General features: G+C 42.6%; 1 long non-coding RNA gene across 1 annotated transcript; it reads left to right on the forward strand.

Moving 5' to 3' along the window:
* The first annotated feature begins 8,591 nt into the window (after window positions 1–8,591).
* LOC123379966 lies at window positions 8,592–16,390 on the forward strand. The gene is made up of 3 exons (XR_006585087.1): window positions 8,592–8,997; window positions 12,652–12,790; window positions 16,002–16,390. It is a non-coding gene; the product is annotated as an uncharacterized LOC123379966 (long non-coding RNA).
* The last annotated feature ends 5,374 nt before the right edge of the window (window positions 16,391–21,764 follow it).

Consider the following 21,764-nt stretch of genomic DNA (forward strand, 5'->3'; position numbering starts at 1 on the left):
AGACCCCTCCCTGGGTAGCACAGAAAGCCAATGACCTAATTTTAAATGAATGTTTTGTTAAGTCCCATTTACTACTATGAAAAGAAATCCACAGATAATAAACCACCTATATACATATTTTTAATATAACATCCTAACTATAAAAATAAAGAAAAATACTGTTAGAAGAGGAATATTTTGTAATAAAATTTTAATATGTATTAGAGTATATTAATGCTTGGGGATGACTAACTAGAAGATAGAATAAAGTAGTCCATTGCTTTGAGATCACAGTGAATGTGGCAGAGACAAATGTAGACAGAGACAGGTGTGTTGGCAACTCAAATACCAAGAACGATGTCACTGTCAGTGAGATACTTTTCTGAAATTATGACTATTGCTGGTAAAGTTCTGAACCAAACACAGTACAGTCTTCTCTTTCTTTAAAAATGCTCAGAGGGCATGTATGGAAAATTCCATGTATATTAAAACTATGCAAAAGTAACTTGAATTTCCAAGTAAAATGGGACTGAATTCCACATCCGGACAATTATAAACAGATTTTTGCACACAGATGTCCAGTGTGACTTTTGAAGGTTATACGGGACACACAACATTTCTTGGTTAAGGTGCCTGTGCTGCACACAATTGCACAATAGCATCCGTGGTTCCCTCTCACTAAATGCCACTAGTGCCCCTCCCAATAATTGTGGCAATCAAAAATGCCCCCTTGAGTTTCCAATACATCCCTCAGGGGTGGTTCCACTCCTGTTGAGAAACACTGAATTAAATCAACAGGACTCAATATGAGGGTCCAATTAGACAAACGTGCCCTGTCCCATGGCATAATCATTCCATGACCTGGCATCAGAAAACCCCAGCTTGTGGGGAGAAGGGACAAGGATGGATGGAATCTAGTTCTAGAAGGAGAAGAAAGTAAGTAAGAAGTAATCAGGAAAGAAGTAAGAACTTAGGAGAGGAAACCAGGGTAATAGTTCACCTCTGGGATTTGGGCCAACATACAGGGAAGGGCCAACATAGAACTTTGGCTGTGGGGCCACCCATGCACCCAGGTTAGTTCTGGGTAGTAGTTATCCCAGACCTGGCTTAAAGGGAAGAATTTGTGGTCAACATGGGAGCCTGGATGTAGTCACTTGGTTCCTAGCACTTGGGTCTGGGTATGCGACTTATTTCCAAACCCCTTGTGCACAGCACCAGCCAGAAATGATTCAGCATTAGGCCTGGGCTTAAGTCTTCTCAAATCATAGCAGCTGAGAAGATGAGAAGATAGCAAAGGAAGGAAAGACCAACAGCCACAGTTTATCAATGCCACACATGTGATTGGAGAGGGGATATCTACACAACACTTGATTTTCTTACATTAGAGTGTTTTTTGCCCTCACTTAAACACAAACTAATCAACTCTTTCTTCAAACAAAAATGCATGTTCAAGAGAACAGATTTGGGCATTCACAAACCATTTCACCCACCCCTACATCATTTATTTGTTGGCTTCCTGTGGGTAGACATAAAACAGCTGCTTGGAACTCAGATTTGGAGTCCATTTCCAAAAGTGGGGTCATGAAGGCGTGGCCATAAATCAAGGCAATTGTTATACTGAATACCACAATTTATAAGGATAAATACATAATTTTTCCTGGAGCCTGGGCTAAGGCCAGCCCTACAACCCATGCTTTGTGACTCAGGAGCCAAATAACACTCACGTACACCCAATATTCCCTGAAGACCATCTCAACAGGATGATGCTTCATCTCCTGTGACCATTCCCAAAGTCCCATCCATAACAATTATCTAATCTCTGCTCAGAAATCAAATTATCCAATGCTTTTACTCTATTGGCTTGAGCAGGCTTCTTTGTGCATACAGTTCCTGGAAAATACAAAAAGATGCTCTTATTTCCATCACCACCCTTTCAAAGTTCTTATTACTTCATCTGTCCCACATTCATTAGAGTGGATGGTCATGAGAACAAGCTCGGCTTTATAGTGCTGGATAGAATGTATTAGCAAAATCGAGTCTTAAAAGACACAGAGAGAAATAAAAGCATTCTGTGCATGAGAAAAGATTTTCCATTTTAGCCTGTAAAAAGAGGGAAGGGACTAAAGAGATTATCTGCTATTACAAAATAATCAACGAGATAGCTGACAATATTTTTGCCTCTTCCAGAAACTTTGATTCAATCATGCTTAAGATATCACTGAACTATACACCCAAGGTTCCAACTCATTTTGCTGAGCTCTCACTTGCTGTCTGACATATTCTTCCCTCCACTCTTCCCCACTGTCTCCTGATCCGAGGTCTCCTATCTCCCTGTAAACATTATCCTCTAAGCCTATCTCAGCCCCTGGCTTTTGATCACGTACCTGGGTAGATTTCAGGTCTGTTTACATTTTGGTTGTTCCCTCCATGCCACCAACCAAGGATTTATCCCCTTTTAGCTTAAGATCTGAGAAGCCAATGGAAGTAACTGCACAAGGCCCTCTACGAAAAGGAAGGGCATCTGTACCTATGTACTAATATATTTCTCTGTGCTTTTTTTAAAATGTGAAGGTGTCCTTAGGATTTCCTTCCTGTGTACAGTGTCTCAATTTAATGCCCTAAATTGAGATCCACTTCCCTGCTCAGAAACTTTTGTGTTTTTTTAATGTTTATTTATTTGTTTTGAGAGAGAGAGAGAGAGAGAGAGAGAGAGAGAGAGAGAGAGCAGGCTCTGTGCTGACAGTGGGGCTTGATCGTATGAATTGAACTGTGAGGTCATGACCTGAGCCAAAATTAAGAGTCAGACACTTAACCAGCTGAGCCACCCAGGTGCCAGCCTGCTCAGAAGCTTTTCATTGTTTCTCCTTTTGACCACAAAGTCAAGTCCCAGTTTGTAACGTTAGTATTCCAGATCCTCTATGATCTGCCACCAACACACCTTTCCAAGAAATCAACCCTTCCAGCCACAATGAGAGAAGCAGTGGCCAAATGTGTAGCCTTTGGGCTCAAATTCCAGCTCAGTCACTTATAAGCACTGTCCTCAGGTAAATTACTTAAGCCTCTCTATGCCTCAGTGTCTTTGACTATAAAAATGCGATAATAATAGTACTAATTTGAACTGCATGAGAATCAAAAGAATTAATGTTAGCTGAGACAACGCAACAGCTGAGAACAGTGTCTGATACATGATAAGCATCACCTACTATTGCAATTATCTTTACTTACTACCCTCAACACACTTGCATTTTCCTATTTTTGCATCTTTTCTCAGTTACCAATTTCTGTAATGCTCTTTCAAACCTTCTCTCCACTCCTTTGAATTCTACCCATCCTTCAAAGCCCTGATGAGGTTTTTCCTTTTCTACAAGCTTCCCTGAACCGTTCAGTTCACAGTGTTTTTTCCTGTGTACCAACACACAGATTTTCTATTCCAGTAATTTTGCAAATGGTTACTTGTTGCTTCATGGCACTTCTTGTATCGCTACCTTGTGATATTAACTTAAAATGAAATATCACCTGGTCTCCCCCAGTTAGCTTTTGAGTCCTTTGAAGGCAGGGACTTGGGCATGTCTTTGTGTAGAGCTCAGCACCTGTACATTGGCTTTCCAATAATACCTCAATAAATATCTGTTTATTTGACCTAATCTGATCCACAGGTTGAACGCAAGTTTGCTGGATGCTTTTGGAAGTGTGAACTGGAGGCAGTGTAGGAGATGTGGAACCTTAGTTATTCACTTGTAGAGCATTTATGGGATGTCTGTGCAACATGTTCCACTTCCAACTTGTACCTGACAAGGTATCAGCCCCTTTGCTCCAGGAGGAGGCACCAAGACTGGTGGGTGGAGATCCACTAGGATGAAATCAGGTACTGGGTTTGGCCAGAGGGGGCAGGCTTGGTGGCCAGAAGGGCGTTTAGAACAAAAATTTCGGTTCTCTCTCTCCCTACAGGATGCAGGGAGGCAAGGACACAGTCCCAGGGCTGGCTGCAACATAAGAAGGTCTCCTAAAGAGCAGTAGTTTCCACAAAGCAGTTTTGCAAATTCAGACCTTCCTTCCTTGGTTGCTCAGAGTTGCCCCTGGGTGGAAACCTTTGCCATCTAAGAGGGCCAGGGTGGGTAAGATAGGAGAAGGGCTAGTGTGGTATTGGGTCACGACTTCTGGGTTCTAGTGCAGATTCTTTCACTAACTTCCTGGTTGGCTTGGACACTGATGTCATTGCCATTTTCTTAAGTCCCCTCATGTGTCAGTGAGGTTGTTGGATGAATATGTAATAATCTCTAGGGTCCTGGTTCTCTGTAATATTGTATCACCCTAGAATTGTTCTCATAGTAGAGTCATTGTTATCTACAAGGTAAGAAACAGAGACCTCCTTTGTCTGAAATTCAGATTCTTCTGACCAGTGAAACTCAACTGAGTCAGTCCCTAGGGTACGGGATTGTCTCATTTATTGGGAGTGGCCCCGCTTGCTTACAACAGTCTTGGAATCCTTTTCCTTCTCCACCAAACCTGGGAAAGTAAGGACTTGCGATACAGGGTAACGAAGAGGTGGCAGGGTAACGATGGGGCAAAGGTCTTAAACTGGGGCCATCTCTGTTTAACTAGTCAATTGTCCTTGCCTTTGGATTATCACTGAGTGTTTCCTCCCTGTAGCTCTGGTGAGAAAACTGGAGTCACAGTTGCTGATGAGTTCTAGGGAGATGAAGCAAGATGGCCCTGAGGTTTGGTGCCAAGTGAACACTGTGGTCAGAGAATGTCACTGGCCTTGGGCTCCGCCTTACTGAGGCATCCCCCAGGCACATTTACCCCTCCCACTGCCAGAAGGCACTCTCTCCTTCTGGTCACCCAGATGTCCTCAGCAGTGTTCCTTGGATGCTCTTGCTGCTCCTGCTTCACTACCACCCCTCCCTCTCAATTTAAGCTCATTACAGCCCCTCCCATGGACCCACCTCTATTCCCCAGCTAAGGCAGCCAGTCTGTCTTCTTTAGTTACATCAGGATCCTGGGGTGTGAGATCACTGAGGTTGTTACCTCTTCATGCTTGTGAGCCCATCTTGTGCCTGGAAAATTATGTCGAGGAGGAAGATATTTCTGCTGTCACCATGGGAAACTGCTGTATTCTAGGATTTGGGAAATAGTGTGGCTGGCAGATGACTGTCTTGGACGGAACATGTACAAGGATACCAGTTCTTGTAGGACAAGTGGTCAAATGTGGAAATGGACATCTGTCCCACTTACTTAGTTTGCTTTCTTTACTTTGCCTTACCTCTTCCTGGCAATGCAACAGCTTTGGCTAGGTGCTTGGCTCTGTGACAGTTATGAGAGCGAATGGGAAGGAAGAGAAAACACACAGCCTGAACCTCCAAGGAGCTTGCAGTCTGGTCAGGGAAGCAAGGCATGCATACATTCGCAAGAATTCATAAGGGTGGCTGAAAGTTTGGGAATTTTACCTGGAGTCTATGTTGAGTTTCAGCATCTAAAAATTCCAAGTTTATCTTTCTGGAGAGAAGGTCCAGAATTCTCTGATTTCAAAGGCACACTGGACTGCTCACAAGGATGAGTAAATGAGCTCAAGTTAGAAGACCTGGGCTGGAGTTCTGGCTTTCCACCTGCTATCTGTGTGATAGCACATTGTCTGGCTGCCCTGATCCTCAGTTTCTTAATCTCTAAAATGGGGGTAATAATTTGTGTCCTACCTCTCTCATAGCATAATTGTGAGGATCAAATAAGACAAGTGTGTGAAAGTGCTTTTGAAACCATAAAGCACCATACAGGTAAAAGGTGTCATAGCCAAGACCAGAGGACAGCCTCTCCAGGGCCATGCTCTGGAACCGCAGGGGAGCCAGACAGCCAGTGCCCAGCACAGCTCTCTGACTCTGTGAGCCCTGGGGCCTTGTCTACTGAAGGCAGGGCCTCTTGCTCCCTCAGCTGCATGGAAAATACTATCTGGATAAACCTGGATTTTTTTTTTTAAACCTCTTCACTCTCTTCTTCTCCAGTCCCCATTTCCATTCCTTACCACCCAGCCAACCTCTATGAAAATGGTTTCCAAGTGGAATCTGGGTTTCAAGTTATATCACCACCAAATAATTCATGCCTTTCTGGAAGAGACCCAGAGATAAGTTGGGAACAACTTGTGTGGAAAATGAGAGGCCTGGTAGCCATTCCAAATATTGCGGACAGAATTTTTGTGAGCAAAGGCTTTCTAAAAAAACATTTGCCAAGATGGCTCACATCCCTGTAAGCAAAGATCAAGGTACAAGTTCATGAAACAAATGACACAGAGGCGGCTTAATGAAGGGTCTCTGGCATGTTGGTGAGAGGTGGGCCAGTGGGGACGTGGGCCTTTCATCTGTCCATTTCTCTCTAGCTGCTGCTAAAGGCCTCTAATGCCGTAAGAGTTCTTTTCTTTCCCAGTCTAGAAGAGAACCTGGGGAGCTAGCTCATCCAGGACATGCCTCTGTCTCTACCCTGGATGTTACCTGCAGCATTGTGGAACACAAAGGCTCTGTTCTTTCCATAAATACCTCTGGAGGAGAGTCACAGCCATGGTGACAGCCATCCTCTGTGACCCATTTTAGTGTTTAACAGTTGTCAGATCTTGAAAAGTGGGCCTCACAATGACCTTAAGATGCCATCTTAGCAGTTTTTGTTTATTTCCTGTTTCCTCTGGCTTCTACTGATTAGAGGAGGGGAATAGCCACTTCTCAAGTTTTCCACTTAAAAGTATGCCTTTAAATACTTGATCATAGTGGGCCCCCTTAACCTACATTTATCTAGACCTAATAATTTAAAAAACATTTTATGTGCTCACTAACTGGATTATAAACTTCTCCAACTGTTCTGTAATCTCTGCTACCTGACCTCCAGCTCCCCCTCCAAGAACTCCCCCGCAGTGCTCCCCTCCCCTTATTAGGCACCCACCTCTCTTCCCTTCCTAAGAACCTTTTCATCTTCAGTTCACCAACATTTGAACAGCTGTACAAGCACAAAATGTTTAATTTGGGAACAGAGTCTGTGGGAAGGAATGCTTTGTTAATTTCCAAAGTAACGCAAAGCCTAATTTAGAAACTCATATAGCAATTCTTTGGTTCTGGAAGTCACAGAGATTATAGATTGCACCGCAGAGGCAACCTGCCTGATGATGTTAGCACTTTGCAGTGCTGGGTTTTTCTGCAGCAGTTTCATTTTTATTCCCATCAGAGAGACAGTGGGTCACTCCAATAGAAGCATTTGCTCCCTGATGACAGGGCCTATGTCTTGTTCAGACTCTCTGTATGGCCAGGGCCTAGAAAGGGCAAGAAAGTGGTAAATACCTTTAAATTGCATTGCCTGTCTGTCCCCCTACTCCCTACTTTAGTCTTAAACTTGGTTCCAAGCAGGTTCTGGAACTAGGAAGTGATGATGGTTACCAAGAATTGAGCAGGGCAGAGATAAGTGTGATCTGATCGTAGCACCACTACCATCCTCGAATCCAGGAGGCTTAAAGAAAGTTAAGATAACAAGAGTTAAGGTACTGAAAGTTAAGGTACTGAGGAGTATCATGTCCTACCAGATCTAATATTAGAATCCACCTCTCAGGGACACATATGACTGGATCTTAAAAATAATGAGAACCTGGATAGAACAGAATAGATTTGGAGGTAGAGACTATAGCGTGTAGAAATGAGGATACATCACTGCCACTGCCATAGTCACAGTACTTAGGGCTGGAACTGAAATAGCTCCTGCTGAGCATCACTGCCCAGGAGCTATCTGTATGCTGTGCATGCTCAGGGTCCTCTTTTGGCCTCTCCGGGCTCCAGGCAAAGCTGCCTTCCATCAAATGCTCAGGGTGCTTGACTGTCCCAGGATGCTCTGGAACCTTAAAACATACACTCAGTTGCATTTCTTGAATCTCCAGGGCTCAAAAGCCCAGAAAAAAGAATTCAATCTTTTGGTTGTTACCCCACAGACTCAGATATACAGACTGTGTGATAAACTAAAGGTCCCTGAGGGTCAATCTGGAAAGAAATACAATGAGGAAGATCCCTGACAGAAAGTCACCATGAATGAAGATACTGCGACAGAGTGGACCAGATCCAGTCCAGCACCTGAATATTAGATAATAAGAGGTTCCATGTAGAGTGCAAAGCTGAGTCCCTCTATTTCTCCCCTGGAGCCCCTCAACCCCTGATCTCACAAGAGTTTCATGTTCTGGAAATGAGGGGCTGGGTCTTATGTAAGAAACACTGTGTCACTAGAGGTTCAGCTATTCAGGTGTGGGCATCTTCTCTAAAAGACCTGGAAAACCTTGTCCTGTTGGTCAGGGAGGGAGACAACTACTGGAGGTCAGTAGCTGGGGGAGGTGGGCAACAGCTTAGCAGTAACCAATGGCAGTGGAGAGACTGCAGGGTGGCAAGGGCAGCAGGCCTGGAGGACAGAGACTAGAGAATAGGCATGAAAGACGTGACTGCACAGCTAAGTAGTGGCAGAATTAACCACTTTTGTGGCACAGCGTACATTTTAATCAAAGTATTAGTTTTTGCAAGATCTCAAAATCTTTCAAAGCTCAGCTCTTGGGTGGGTTCATCTCCATTTATTTTTCATTTATGTGACTAGCAGACCTAGGATGATGCAGAGAAATAACAAGAAAGAAGCACAGACAGAAACACAGATTCAGAGAAAACAAGAATTATAAAAAGAGGTACAAAGGGTTACCGAGAGAGTTTGAGAAAAAGGATTAGAGGTCGAACAGAACACAGAGGAAACAATTTGGGGGACAGAGGCAGGCAGACAGACTTATGAAATCGGTGTTCTGCGAGATGCTAGCTGAGTCCCCTACAATGATGATCAGGCCGTCCTGGACTGAGCCGGCCTGGATTAAGAACCCAAGAGAAACCACAAAGGTTCATTGTTTTGTTTGTGCGGAGTTTTGGCTCCAGGCAACCTCCGCGCCGGCGTTCTGACACACTGCCTGAGCTCCCCCTGCTGGCCGCTCTGCAGAATTTCACCATCTGGGTCCAAGCGGAATCGGATTACGTAAGCTTCTTGAGCTTTGCACATCCATGTTTTTCCTTTCCTTTTTTAAAATTAAAAAAAATTTTTATTTCCCTAGTTCCTGGTTTCTCTGAAGCCTGCTCTTTAATGCTGGGTTTTAAATGCCCTGACAGATTGCCATGGCCCTAAGTGCCCAGTGAAGGCGGTCCTGAGAGACCCACCCTAATGAGGGTACAGGCAGGAGGCTGGCTGAGCAAACATATTTAATGAACACGTGCCACATACAAAGTGCTGTGGAAAGGCCTGAAGGGAGCTCATTTGGCCTTTAGACTTTTTGCCTGAAAAATGACTGCTAGAATTAAACCGGTCTTATGGGGTTGGGGTGAGGGTGCTCCAACCAGACCAGCCTTCCACAATAAGTCCCAAGAAGAGCCTACTGGGGCAGCAGCGATGGTGCCCGTCCTTCCTTTTTTCCCCTTCTCTTTATCCCCTTCATCTTTTCTTTATGAGGAAGAGGAATTGCAATGGCAAAACCCCTGGGGTGGGAAGGAGAAAAATACAAGTCTCCCCAAATGCCAAGCCGATTTGACTGCTAAGAATAGCTTTTATCTCTGGGAGGAAAGGCAGAAGACCTGGTTCTCTCTTCCCTCCAACTTAAGGTTGATTTTAAAGGGGCAGCATCCAGCATGGGAACACAGTAAGCCCTGTCGTTTCTAAAATGATTGAGTTCCAAGTCACAAAGCCTAGAGAGGGGCGATGTAGGAGGAGAGAACTTGCATCCAGAGGACTAGGGAAGGAGGTAAAGGTGGAGGCAAGAGGAAGATGGAAAGGAAGAGATCGAACAGGACACAGGAATCTCTGTTAGACACTGAGCCCTGGTTTCTGTGGTTCCAAGGAGACTGACAAGGACAGTGAGACTTATGGGGGGGTGGCCTTGGGATGAGCAGTGGAACCAGCAGGGGCTCTAGGCAGTGGAGTCCCCACTATGGCTGTACTTTCGGGAAGGGGGACAGATTTCCAGAACTCTGGCTAGAATGTATGCTCATCATAACGAATCATTGTGAGTCCCCTCCTTCCCAGCTACTCAGATGTTAGAAACACAAACTGTGTCTCTAAAAATTAAGTTTTCTTTCATGAAAGTGCTGCATTTCTCTCAGGGAAGAAAGTTAAAATGTTCCTAAAACATGAGTTCAGAGGCATAGAGTTATTCTCAAGGACTCTGGATAAAAACATCGAAAGGATTCCTTCTCCTTTGTTACCTAAAAACTGAACAGATTTTTACTGCATTGCAGAAAGCAGTAATGGTCCTCAGGGAAGCAGTCACTTCTTTAGTCCCCTGTTCTGCCCTTGTAAAACCACCTTCCCTCCTCTACTTTATTTTCTTTCCTCCTGTCACCACTTCAGCCTTTTGCTTACATTGTCTCCTGGTCTCCTTAGGCTCTGACTTCCTTCCCCACTTATCTTTCATGTCCCTCCTAGATCTGCTTCCCTGGCCAGAGTGCCCACTTGGTTGCCATGTCTGCATGGGATCCCCAAATGTCCGATGCCCTGCAGCTTTCCAACAGGGCAAGTGGGATATCCCACAAAACTTGAGGAGAATCAGTCCCTAGGTCTTTCTTTACTCAAGGCAGTCTACAAACCACCTCTGGAAAACTACTAGGCAAGATGATAGCCCACAACTCATATTATGTTCTATCTCAAGTAGCCTTTGCCCACTTCTACCATGGAAGAGTATTTTAGTGACTCATGAGTCAATAGGAACAGAAGGGTCTTGGCAGACACTGCATAAATACAAATAATGGTTATTTATCACAAATGAAAGTGGCTCATAAGTAACTGAAACTTACTTTTGAATAAAAGGGAAAAATCTACAAACATCAAAAAGTAAAAAAATAAAAGAGGAATACCCTGCAGAAGATGCCATTTCTCTGTATTGCTATAAGCTGAGTAAATGGTAGCAATTTCCTAAATGCTCCTGGAGAAGAAATGATTTTGGAAGAAATCTGCTCAGCGGCTCCATGTTGCAGGTCAGGGCCGGCTATGACCAGCAGAGGGCAGACTTCAGTTATAAACAGAAGCCTGCAGAGCAGTTGGTGGGGAAAGGGCAATTTAGGATTCCAAGGTTGTACCTTGCTTATTCCAGGCCATGCATAACCCTGAGATCATAGTCCAAGATTATGGACAGGATACAAGAGACTAGATTTCAAGGAATCAGTTATAAGTAGAGAATGACATGACTATAAATGCTCCTTTGTTTATAAGATTAAAGCCTGGTCAGAAGAGGCTGGTTCTGTGTACCCTCTCTGGGTGCTACAAGCTGCTGTTTAATGTGAATCACTGCAGTGACTGGTCCCCATCCTGGGCCTGCCACAGTTACTCAAAGCTGCATGTTGTTTAGAGTGGAGATGTTTGGGCTTTGTAACTGATTTGGAAAAGCAAAGACTGTGTCCAGGATTTGGTGAAGGAGTTCCTGCTTTGATCGTTCCCTTTTGTTTAATGAATATAGAGAAACTGTATTCCCTGGGAAACAGATAGGAATGAAGACCATTAGAAATGGTTCCTTAAGATTTTCGCCAGCCTATCAGTTCTACTTCTAGATAGATACCCAAGAGAAGTGAAAACATATGTCCACACAAAAACCGGTACATGAAAGTTCAAACAGCATTATTCCTCATAGCCAAAAAATGGAAACAACCCAAGTGTCCACTAACTGACAAACAGATAAATAAAATGCAGTCTGTCTGTACAACTGAATATTATTTAGTCAAAAAGGGATGAAGTACTAATCCATGTTACAACATGGATTAACCTTGAAACCTTCATGCTGATTGAGAGAAGCCAGTCACAGAGGACCACATATTGTATGATTCCATTTTTATGAAATGTCCAGAATAGGCAAAGTCACAGAAATAGAAAATAGATTAGTGGTTGTCAAGGGGAAGGGGCGGGGGGAGAGACGGGAAGTGACTGTTAATGACTATGGGATTTCTTTTGGGGGTGATGAAGATGTTCTGAAATTAGATAGTGGTGATGTATAACTCTGAAAATACACTAAAAAGCACTGAACTGTACACTATAAAACTGTCATTAAAAAAAAAAAAAAAAGATTTTGACCAGGGCAGATGTTCTAGAGGGAAAATCAGAGCAGGAAATAAGGAGAAAATAGAGAGAATATTTGACTTCTGAGAGACCCAGACCTACAACCAAGCAAATATATATATATATATATATATATATATATATATATGTATATATATATATATATAAAATACATATAGTAGTTCAGTGCAGGCAGATAGAGGTAACCAAACCCGGTATAGAAAACAAGGAGAATTATCCACAAAGCTGAACTGACCCTGTATCTTCTCCAGCTGACTGATTTGTAAAGGGTTGTCACCTTTCTGATTGTGCAGGCATGGTAACATGGGTGCTATTTCACTCAAGGCAAGAGGGCTGCATTTGTGTTGATGTCATGGTGCACCCCTGTGTGGAGCGAAATAAGGGAGAATTACACTCCTCAGGCTATGATAACAGGACAGACTTTCTAAGACCTCAGGAGCTGATGAGGAAGGAAGGTGATAATAATTAAGTCACCAGCTCAGCTCGGTGGGGGCCTCGTGGTCACACTTGAGTTCCAGGTATATAATCAGTAATGCCTACAAGAGTCTAGAAGCTCATACTTTGTTCTTTCTGTAGCTCCCACAGCACCTTGCAGAGGCTAAGCCCATGAGAGCCCTTGGTCAATACTTGCGAAAAGTGGAGGGAGGAAGAAATAGATGAGCACACAACTGAAAAGGCCTAGTGAAGTACCCTGGGATGACTGAAGCCATGCCAGGTATAGCCTTGGTCAACACACCAGAGAGGAAGTGGCCCTAAGTGAGAAAGACAAGAAGACATGACTTTGATCGCTCACTCTCTCAGAACCACCCACCCACAGATCACTGGGCCTACCTTGCTGAGCCCTGAAGCATTAATCAGAGCAAGATCCCAGGCACACCTGAGTTTGCCCTTGTAATACAACATGCTTGACAAGTCTTTAATTTCTTACCTTCATCCAGTTCCTGGACATAAACTGCAATGTGTTACCATCCTTGTGTACTAGCATCCTTGTATCAGGATTTGCTTCATTTCTAAGATGTACTGTGAAGAAACTCTATGAAAGTTGCCTTTTAAAATTTGTGTTTACTGATTAGAAAAAAAAAAAAAAAACCCAGCACCGTTTTGTTCTGTAATTGCTTAAGGTGACTGAGGAGAGCAATGATACTGGAGTATGATAAAATATTTTCCAGTTCTGTGTTTTTCTTCAAGTGTGGTCCTCTGGGTGAATGTTATACATTTTAGGGAACCTGGGACTATGGCTAACTATGTCTTAAAAAAACCTGCTTAATTATAGATTCAGCCAAGAGATGGGAACTCAGTAACCAATTAGGTAGCTAGAGCTTCAAACAGGCATCGAAACCAGAGCTCATAACACTTCCAATTACATAGTAAAGAAGGGGTTAAGAACAACTGGCCAAATAACAGTTGTTTTTAATAAATTGTATAAGTTTGGTGGTAGTAAGAAGTAGATTTGGGAGTTGAGCAGATCTGGATTTAAAGCTTGGCCTTTTCCTTCAGTTTCCTTTAGTGATGTGCACCGATCACCTATGCACCAGGCACTGTGTTTGGCATTGATGACAGAAGCACGAACAAGAAAGTCTCTCTCCTGGGGCTCCTGGGTGGCTCAGTCGGTTGGGTGTCCGACTTCGGCTCAGGTCATGATCTCACGGATTGTGAGCTCCAGCCCTATGTCAGGCTCTGTGCTAACAACTCAGAGCCTGGAGCCTGCTTCTGATTTCTGTGTCTCCCTCTCTCTCTGCCCTTCCCCTGCTCATGCTCTCTCTCAAGAATAAATAAACATTAAAAAAAAATTAAAAAAAGAAAGAAAGAAAGAAAGTTTCTCTCCTGAGGGGGCTTACAGTCCCAACAGCTACATAAAATACTTGTTATCTTAAAGGAGATGCTAAGCCTCTCTGCATCTAGATCTGTCAAATGGGGAGAAATGATATCTAATTTAAAAGTTATAGTAAGCATTAAACTGAATAACAAACAAAATGTGTGGGACGTTGTATTTTAAAAAATGTTGCTTTTCTTCCCCTTATAAAAACTTGGTATCATTTCATCATTTGCTACCACATAGCTACTATTTTTTTTTTAATTTTTTTTTCACCGTTTTTTATTTATTTTTGGGACAGAGAGAGACAGAGCATGAACGGGGGAGGGGAAGAGAGAGAGGGAGACACAGAATCGGAAACAGGCTCCAGGCTCCGAGCCATCAGCCCAGAGCCTGACGCGGGGCTCGAACTCCCGGACCACGAGATCGTGACCTGGCTGAAGTCGGACGCTTAACCGACTGCGCCACCCAGGCGCCCCGCTACTATTTTAATTGAACATTCCCAGTTTAAAATGAGACCACATGGCTCAAGGCCTTGAATGGAATCCCCAAAGCCAAGTCCATTAGGAAACATTTAGAGGACTTCAGGGTAATAGGTGTGACATAAATGTCTAGGATGGTTGCTGATCAAAATCCAATCCTCTGATGCATGAAAGGAGAGCCCTTTGCTCTTCTCTGCATCTGCTTCCCTCCTCCTTCTTTCCTTTCAACCTACAGCATCTCCATGTTGCTGCTTCTCTCTCCTCTACTACAGTAATTGTGCTCCCAGACCCTCTGACTCAGAGACAGAGGCCTCTGTTGTGAACACGCACAGTGCTGGCTGACCAGCACACTGGACAGTTCTGTGTCAGGGTTCTGTTGAATATTGACTTTTAATGACTCTAATGATTTCATCATTTTGTAGATTTTTGAAAAAAGATTGAGGGCTAGAGAGGTTGTGACTTGCTCAAGGTCTCACAATGGGAAGTAGAGTCAGGAATCTGAAATGCCTCGTGCTCCGCTGTATAAGAGCTTTGGTTTGGCCATCTCCATCTACCATGCATTTTAGATTCCTTTCTTACTATGCCAGTGTATTAAAAATAATTTTTTAAAGATACTAAGCTGTTGTAGTTTTAGGTTGTTTTTTCTAGAAGGCACAAACTGGTTAGATTTACCCTGGTATAAGAGGCCATTAGTTTAGCAAATCTACTTGGATTTTGTGACTGCCATGCTGAAAGTCCTAAAAATAAATGTAATAAAAGCTGCACTTGGGTCCAGCAGTCAAGAAGATAGAACTGGATTCTTTCCAAAGCCAGTATTTACACTTGGATGCCTCGGTCTTTCTCATTTACTTTAACAAGCTATTTCATGAGGTAACTTTATCTTTAAAGATACTTTTCATTTTTTTTTTTTTTTTTATAAGGGGAGGTAGTTTTTAGGAGAGAGAAAGGAATTTAAACTCAAGAGGTTTGGGCTCTAGTCCCAGTTCTGCTGGGTGACCTTATACTAATCGCTTCCCCTCTTTGAGCCAAAACTCACTTGTACAATGTATGGGGTGGACTAGCCTAGAGGTTTTCACACCACGGTCGGTGGGGCTTAATGATTTGCAGATTATATTCGGGGCCACAGTGGCAGATCTAAAGTGAAGGCTGGGAGTGGGGGAGGCTGGGGCTCCAGAACCACACTGTCCTCTCCACTTCCCTCCCCTACTCGGAGCAGCATTCCTTTTGTTTGCCTTCCAGGGGGAGAGTCTGCATACGATTTTACTTGAAAGAAAGGTTCTACTGTTTCTTTAGCATTTAAAAATCATCAGCACAGCTCAATGATCAGAAGGAATCTTTCATGTTCTAACATTCTCTAGTTTCTAAGTTCAAAGATTGGCTCCTGATTTTTCTTTTTAGAGGTTTCTTTGCTGTTATGGACATACTCACCAATCACCCCTTAATTATAAACACTCTCTCTGCTGACCCCAGCTGACTGCTAACTATGTATTATGCGGGCTATAAAGATCCTGGAAATCAGCTTGTCTGGTAATCCTCCCCTAATAGCGTTGCGACCGGCAGGGAGGAACATTTGCAGCAGTGTTAATTTGCTGACCAGGGATTTTATTTATTATTATTATTTTAACTTGCAGGCATTTGCTCCAACCACTTTGGAAAAGACAGTTCCAGAATCATCCTCAGCCCTGGCTGGCACAGCAGTGCCCTCATTTGTATGCTGCCGCTTTGTCTCTCGAAGGGCATTCTGCAACGCCATTCCTCACCGCTCCCCACCGCGCTCAACAGCTATGCAGATGGGGTTTCAATCCTCTCCTGCACATTTCATTTTTCCGGCTGTATGTCTTGCCGTGTGCTCACTAAGTCACCTCTAAACGCCAGCAATCTTTGACTGCCGTGGGTGCCGAGCCAGACTGTGCAGCCCAGCCCTTCCTGGAGCACCCCAGCCCTTTCTGGTATGGATTTATTTCATACATGATGTGGATGCTTTGCCCAGAGTGGAGCAAGAGCAGTTTTCCTTTACAAAGAACTGATTCAGATTTTCATCTAAAATCCACTAGTGCTAAAAGGAGATAAAGCTTTACTTGCTTTGTCTAGTAGGAAATCAGCATTTTCTACTCACTGCAGGTCAGTAAGGTTCAAGAACTCTGCCAGATGAGTAAAATCAGGATATAGGATGGGGAAGGTGAACTGTGACTCAGGGCCTCTTATGTATCACACTGAGCGTTCTTTACCTCATTTAATCCTTATAATAACCCTCTTAGGTAGGTATTCCCATCCGCATTCGTTATCGGAAGGAACTGAGGCTTGGAGAGGTAGGATAACTTGTCTAACACACAGTTAGCAAGTGACAGATGCAGGTATTGAACTTTCTATCTGGCACCAAATGCCATGTTCTTTCCACTGCACCATGCTGCCTTCTTGATGAGCATGCTGACTCATTTGGGAAGTTATGTAAGCTTGTAAATCACATTGAGATTCCCAGATAATGTGACTGCATAAAGAACAAAGTATTGCCACAATAATTTTGGTGCACCAGTGGAGAGAGAGGCACTCTGCTGTCTGGGAAGGGTTATATATAACTATTCAGAGGTAAAGGTCTGCACCAGTGGAATCCAAACCAGGGGCAATCATTTGTCACTTCTACTCCCAACCTGTTCTGTAAGTAAACAAGGTTTTGACTATAAACATATGAATAAAGCTATTTATTCATTGAACTCACAAGTAGTTCCTCAAAGTCCAACCCAGACTTTGGCCACCTGCAACAGGTATGCCAAAGGCACTCAGGATCATATGGTTCAGCACCACTCAAGGACGTCACCTCCATAAGGGGAAATAAGCAATACTGGTCTGCAGCATTATCCACATACCCTTTTTATTGAATAGGGAAGTACCTGAATCAGATTTGCACTTTAGAAAGTTATTCCTGCCTCTGTGAAGGAGAGAGTGAGAAGGGAGGCAATGTAGTGCTCTCAGTGCCCTGCCCTTTTCCCCTTAGCATTACTGTTATACTTTGAAGGCCCATGACCCTCTGTGTTCTGGCTGGTAGTAGGCTTAGACCATGCACAGTGCAGGCTAGAAGTGCTGGGGACTTCTTGCCCTTGAAAGCAGCCATAAGGCAATGACAGGTGGAGACCTGATGGATAAATAAGAGCCCAGCTCCCTTGCCTGTTGGTTGGGATAATGCTGAGGGGTATTCTGTACTGTCTCCCAGACTTGTCCAGTGGGATGGAGCCCCAGTGTCCTTCAGTGCTTGTTAACACATCCTGTATTGGCTTCTTTCACGTCCCTGTCTCATTCCCCAGCTCAGCTTCCAGGTCTCCTGGGATCACCTCTCCAATAAATTATTTATACTCAAATCCTTGTCTCAGGCTCTGTTTCTGGGAGGAACACAAATCAAAATCTTTCAATAACCTCAATGTAGAGATAGATAGCAGGGGCCCAGACAAAAGGAGTGGCAGTGGGAATGCAAAGGAGGGGATGGATATGAGCAATATTCACCCTGAGTTTTAGCTCTTCAAAACTGGTTAAAGGGAGTGCTAAAGGGGTGGGGGCAGGGGGAAACTCTACAAGGACCCTGTTTCTGGAGCTTGAGCTCCTGGGTGGTTGCTGATGCCTTGAACTGAACCAAGGAATATATTTGGGGGTAAGAAAGTAAATCCAATTATGGATATGTAGGAGAAAGTGGCATCTGGCTCTGTGATGTCATTTGCAAGAGTGAAAGTACCCTCTTTGCTAAAAGCATCTTCCCAAACTGCTTACCATAGTGCTTGAAATTCTATATTACTCATTCCTTTGGCTTGCTTTTTCCAGAATCCTATTTTTAAAATGCTCCTGAGATTATTGATAATTTTGTTACGTGTGATAATAGCATTGTGGTTATGTAGGAAAAAAACCCTCCTTAATTGTTAGAAATACATCCTAAAGTATTTATGGGTAAAATGAAAGAGTCAGGGGTTTCTTTAAAACAATCCAGCAAAAAGAAAAGTGAAATGTATATGTAGGGGGGATAGATAAAATGACATTGACAAAATATTTCCAAATGTAAAAGCTCAGGATGAGTCTAAGAGGCTTATTGTATCATTTCCTCTACTTTGTGTACATTGAAAATTTCCATAATAAAAGAAACAAAACCTACCCCAACATTTTAAAAATGGGATGATGTCACTTCCAGAGTAAGGAAGATGCTTATAGGAATGAAAGAATTTAGAGATATTTACAGTTTCATGTTGAGAAGGTAACATAATTTGATAGGAAATCTGAGCAAGTGATGGTAAGGTGCATTTTAGCTGTCCTCAGTCAGTCACATATACATGAAACAAACCTCATCACTGGGCTCTACCTTCTCTGCTTGGTCAAGGTACCAAGTGAGAGATCTGCTCAGCCGAAGATCACAATTATGATAACAGAACACAGACTGCTAGCAGTAAGTCCCTCTCTAGACCTCAAGAGCTTAAATTCATATGGCCACATTTTTACTTAGCCATCTCCTTGACATTTTAAAAGAGTCACATGAGTTAGACTCTAAATCTCTCAGAAGCCCTGATTGTCTTTCAGGGGCCAGACTGTTGCTGCATTTTAGAAAGCCAGAGTCAATCCAGGCAAAGATGTCAACACTATCTTTTACCTGGATAGAGACCTTCTCTCCAAACTTGTTAAACCAGAAGCTATACTATTCCCACCCACAACAGGTACAGAGTTTCTTCAGGGAAGGAGTAGTTTCTGCTAGCTGACTCTGAAATTGAAATATTGGGTATCAGTAGCTTTCTTGAAGAGGCTTTTACCAAAATCTGTGAAAAGAAATACAGAATGTTTTGTTGTAATTCTACCAACACTGCAGCCTGCAGTGCAGAGAGTCCTGAGCCAGACCCTTCAGACCTTGTAGAGTAAGAAACAGAACTTGCTCTTAAAGGAGAGGGAGAAAAAGACAATCCTAACATAGCTTGTAATACCAATAAGAATAAAAGAAGTGGTGTGCATTTTTAGGGAAGAGAAAAAATTACCTCAACTTAAGGGTCTTATGGAAAGGTTTCTAGAAGGTGGGGCGTTTGAACTGGACCTTGATGGATGTAAGATTTCAGTCAGCCATAGAAAGCAGGCAGGGCATGGATGGCCTTGATGGAGGAAAGACTATCAGCAAGCAAAGGAAAAGATGAACAAAAAGTCAACACTTTTTGTTCCAAACTTTTATAAATGCAAGTGGCCCTATGAACTAAGGAGCCAGGAGTCATGGCTTGGCCGATGGCTGCACTTTGTTTTGCTGAATATACATTTGGAAGCAGGTGGAGGAGGAGGCAGTTTGGCTGGAGGGGTTCTGAGAGCACACCTGCAGTGGGGGGAGGGGGAAGAAGAGGGATAAGACAGCTCCAGCTGCTGTAGAGACAAGGCTGGGGGGAAGCAGAGATGTTAAAGGGCTTTGTTATGGCATTTTACTTTGTAATGTACTTCCTCCTCTGTAACTACACAAAATCTTCAGTAAAAAGCTGTATTACCGATAATGCTTTTGGAATTGAATTTTTAATTCACAGTGGGGGCGGGGAGTGAAGAGGGGAGGAGTGGTGAGTATGGAGTATTACTAGAAGTAAGCAAGGGATGAAAACAGAGGCAGCAAGAGGGGTGAAGGTATATTTGGTTAATAAATTCACTTTGAAATGAAGAAAGGAAGTGGTCATTTAGCCCATTACCACTGCTGTGATGGGCCAGACACTGTGCTAGTGTTGGGATGCAGGGTGAGTCCAGCCTGCTGTGGCTTGGTCTTCAAAGAGCCTGCATTCTAATGGGAGGTGAGGCAGGGATTAATTAAATAATAAAAAATGTAAAATTAGGATTGTAATTAGTGTTGTAAAGGAGAGGTCTACAATGCTACAAAAGCTTGTAGAGCGATTTTACCTTGTTGGTTAGCCAAGGGGTGATAGAACTGAGTGGGTTCTGCAGGATGAATCAGAGTATGGTGTGTAATATTTGAGGCAGAGTGAAGAGTAAGTGCAAAGGCCCTGGGGAAGGAAGGAACTGAGGAGAGGCCAGTGTGGCTGGAGCACAGACAGTGATGGGGAGCATACAGCCAAGCACAGCTGAAGAGGCAGGAAGCAGACTTTAGCGAGTCTTGAAGTCATGTAAGAGTTTAAACAGGGGTGCTAGGATAATGTGTATTTTAAAAGGTCACCCTAGCTGCTGTTTGGAAAAGAGATAGGAGTATGGTAAGGGTGGATGTAGGTAAGAAAGCCAACTAGGAGGCTATTGCTCTCCCCAAGCAAAAGATGATGATAGGGCAGCATTTTATACCATAGAAAAAAGCATGACATAGCCTCAGCTAAGCAGATCAACCCTCTTTTATGTTAAATTGACAAGCTGTAAGAAAATGTCACCTTATACTCTGTAGGCAACTTATTGTTCCTTTCAAGTACAAATATGTCCTTATGTAAGTGACTTTAGTAATAAGAACAGATATATGCTAAGACTAGGATGAAAAGACTGTCTCTGAAGGAGAGAAATGCAAAATGTAATATTCATGAGCTTTTGGATATGTCTACATGACAGATGTGTTTCTAAGTGTTCTGTATATTTTAAGCAGAAATCTTCTTTTCCTGGTTGGTTTGTATACAGCACACTAAATGGATGGAATGAGCGAACCATTATGTATGAGTTTCTTTGTCTTTTGGTAAAAATAATCCAGAGATGCATGTGCATTAAAATGTTTCCATATCACCTTCAATTCACCCTGTGTATTCTAATCTTGCTCAAGGAGAAATGGACAAACCACAATAGCACTGGGAAATTATATGCACTTCTATATTGGAAATAGAGCAAGGAGACATAGGCGAATAAAGAAAGATATAAGACACCTAAACCACCTAATTAAAAAACTTGATCTAACCTTGCACTCAATGACTTACAAAGTATACATTCTTTGTAAGCTTACATGGAACCATAATAAAAATGACTATGTATGATTAGAAGGCTTTGTTCACTTTGTAATAACTCATTGAACAGCATATGTATGATTTGTACATTTTTCTTTCCATATGTATGTTAAATTTCAAAAAATGGTTTGTTAAAAAAAACAATCTAACAAAAACTGACCATATAGGAAGCCCAAAGAAAGTCTCAATAAATTTCAAAGGACTAATATTATACAGTAATACAATTAAACAAGAAATTAACAGTAAAAAAATTGACGAAACAAAAAAAACTTCAGAAACTGAAAAACGTATTTCTAAATAACTAATCAGTTAAGGAAAATGCATAATAGAAATTATGAAATACTCAGAATTACATGAAAATGAAAATACTAAAAAAACATATGACTATATACCTAAAATTAAATTTATAGATGTATATGCATAAAAAATTATAAAACATAATATTAAAAATGAATGAGGTAAGCATTCTGCTGAAGAAAC

The sequence above is a fragment of the Felis catus genome, chromosome C2, assembly GCF_018350175.1.
Source record: "Felis catus isolate Fca126 chromosome C2, F.catus_Fca126_mat1.0, whole genome shotgun sequence".
Taxonomy (NCBI): domain Eukaryota; kingdom Metazoa; phylum Chordata; class Mammalia; order Carnivora; family Felidae; genus Felis; species Felis catus.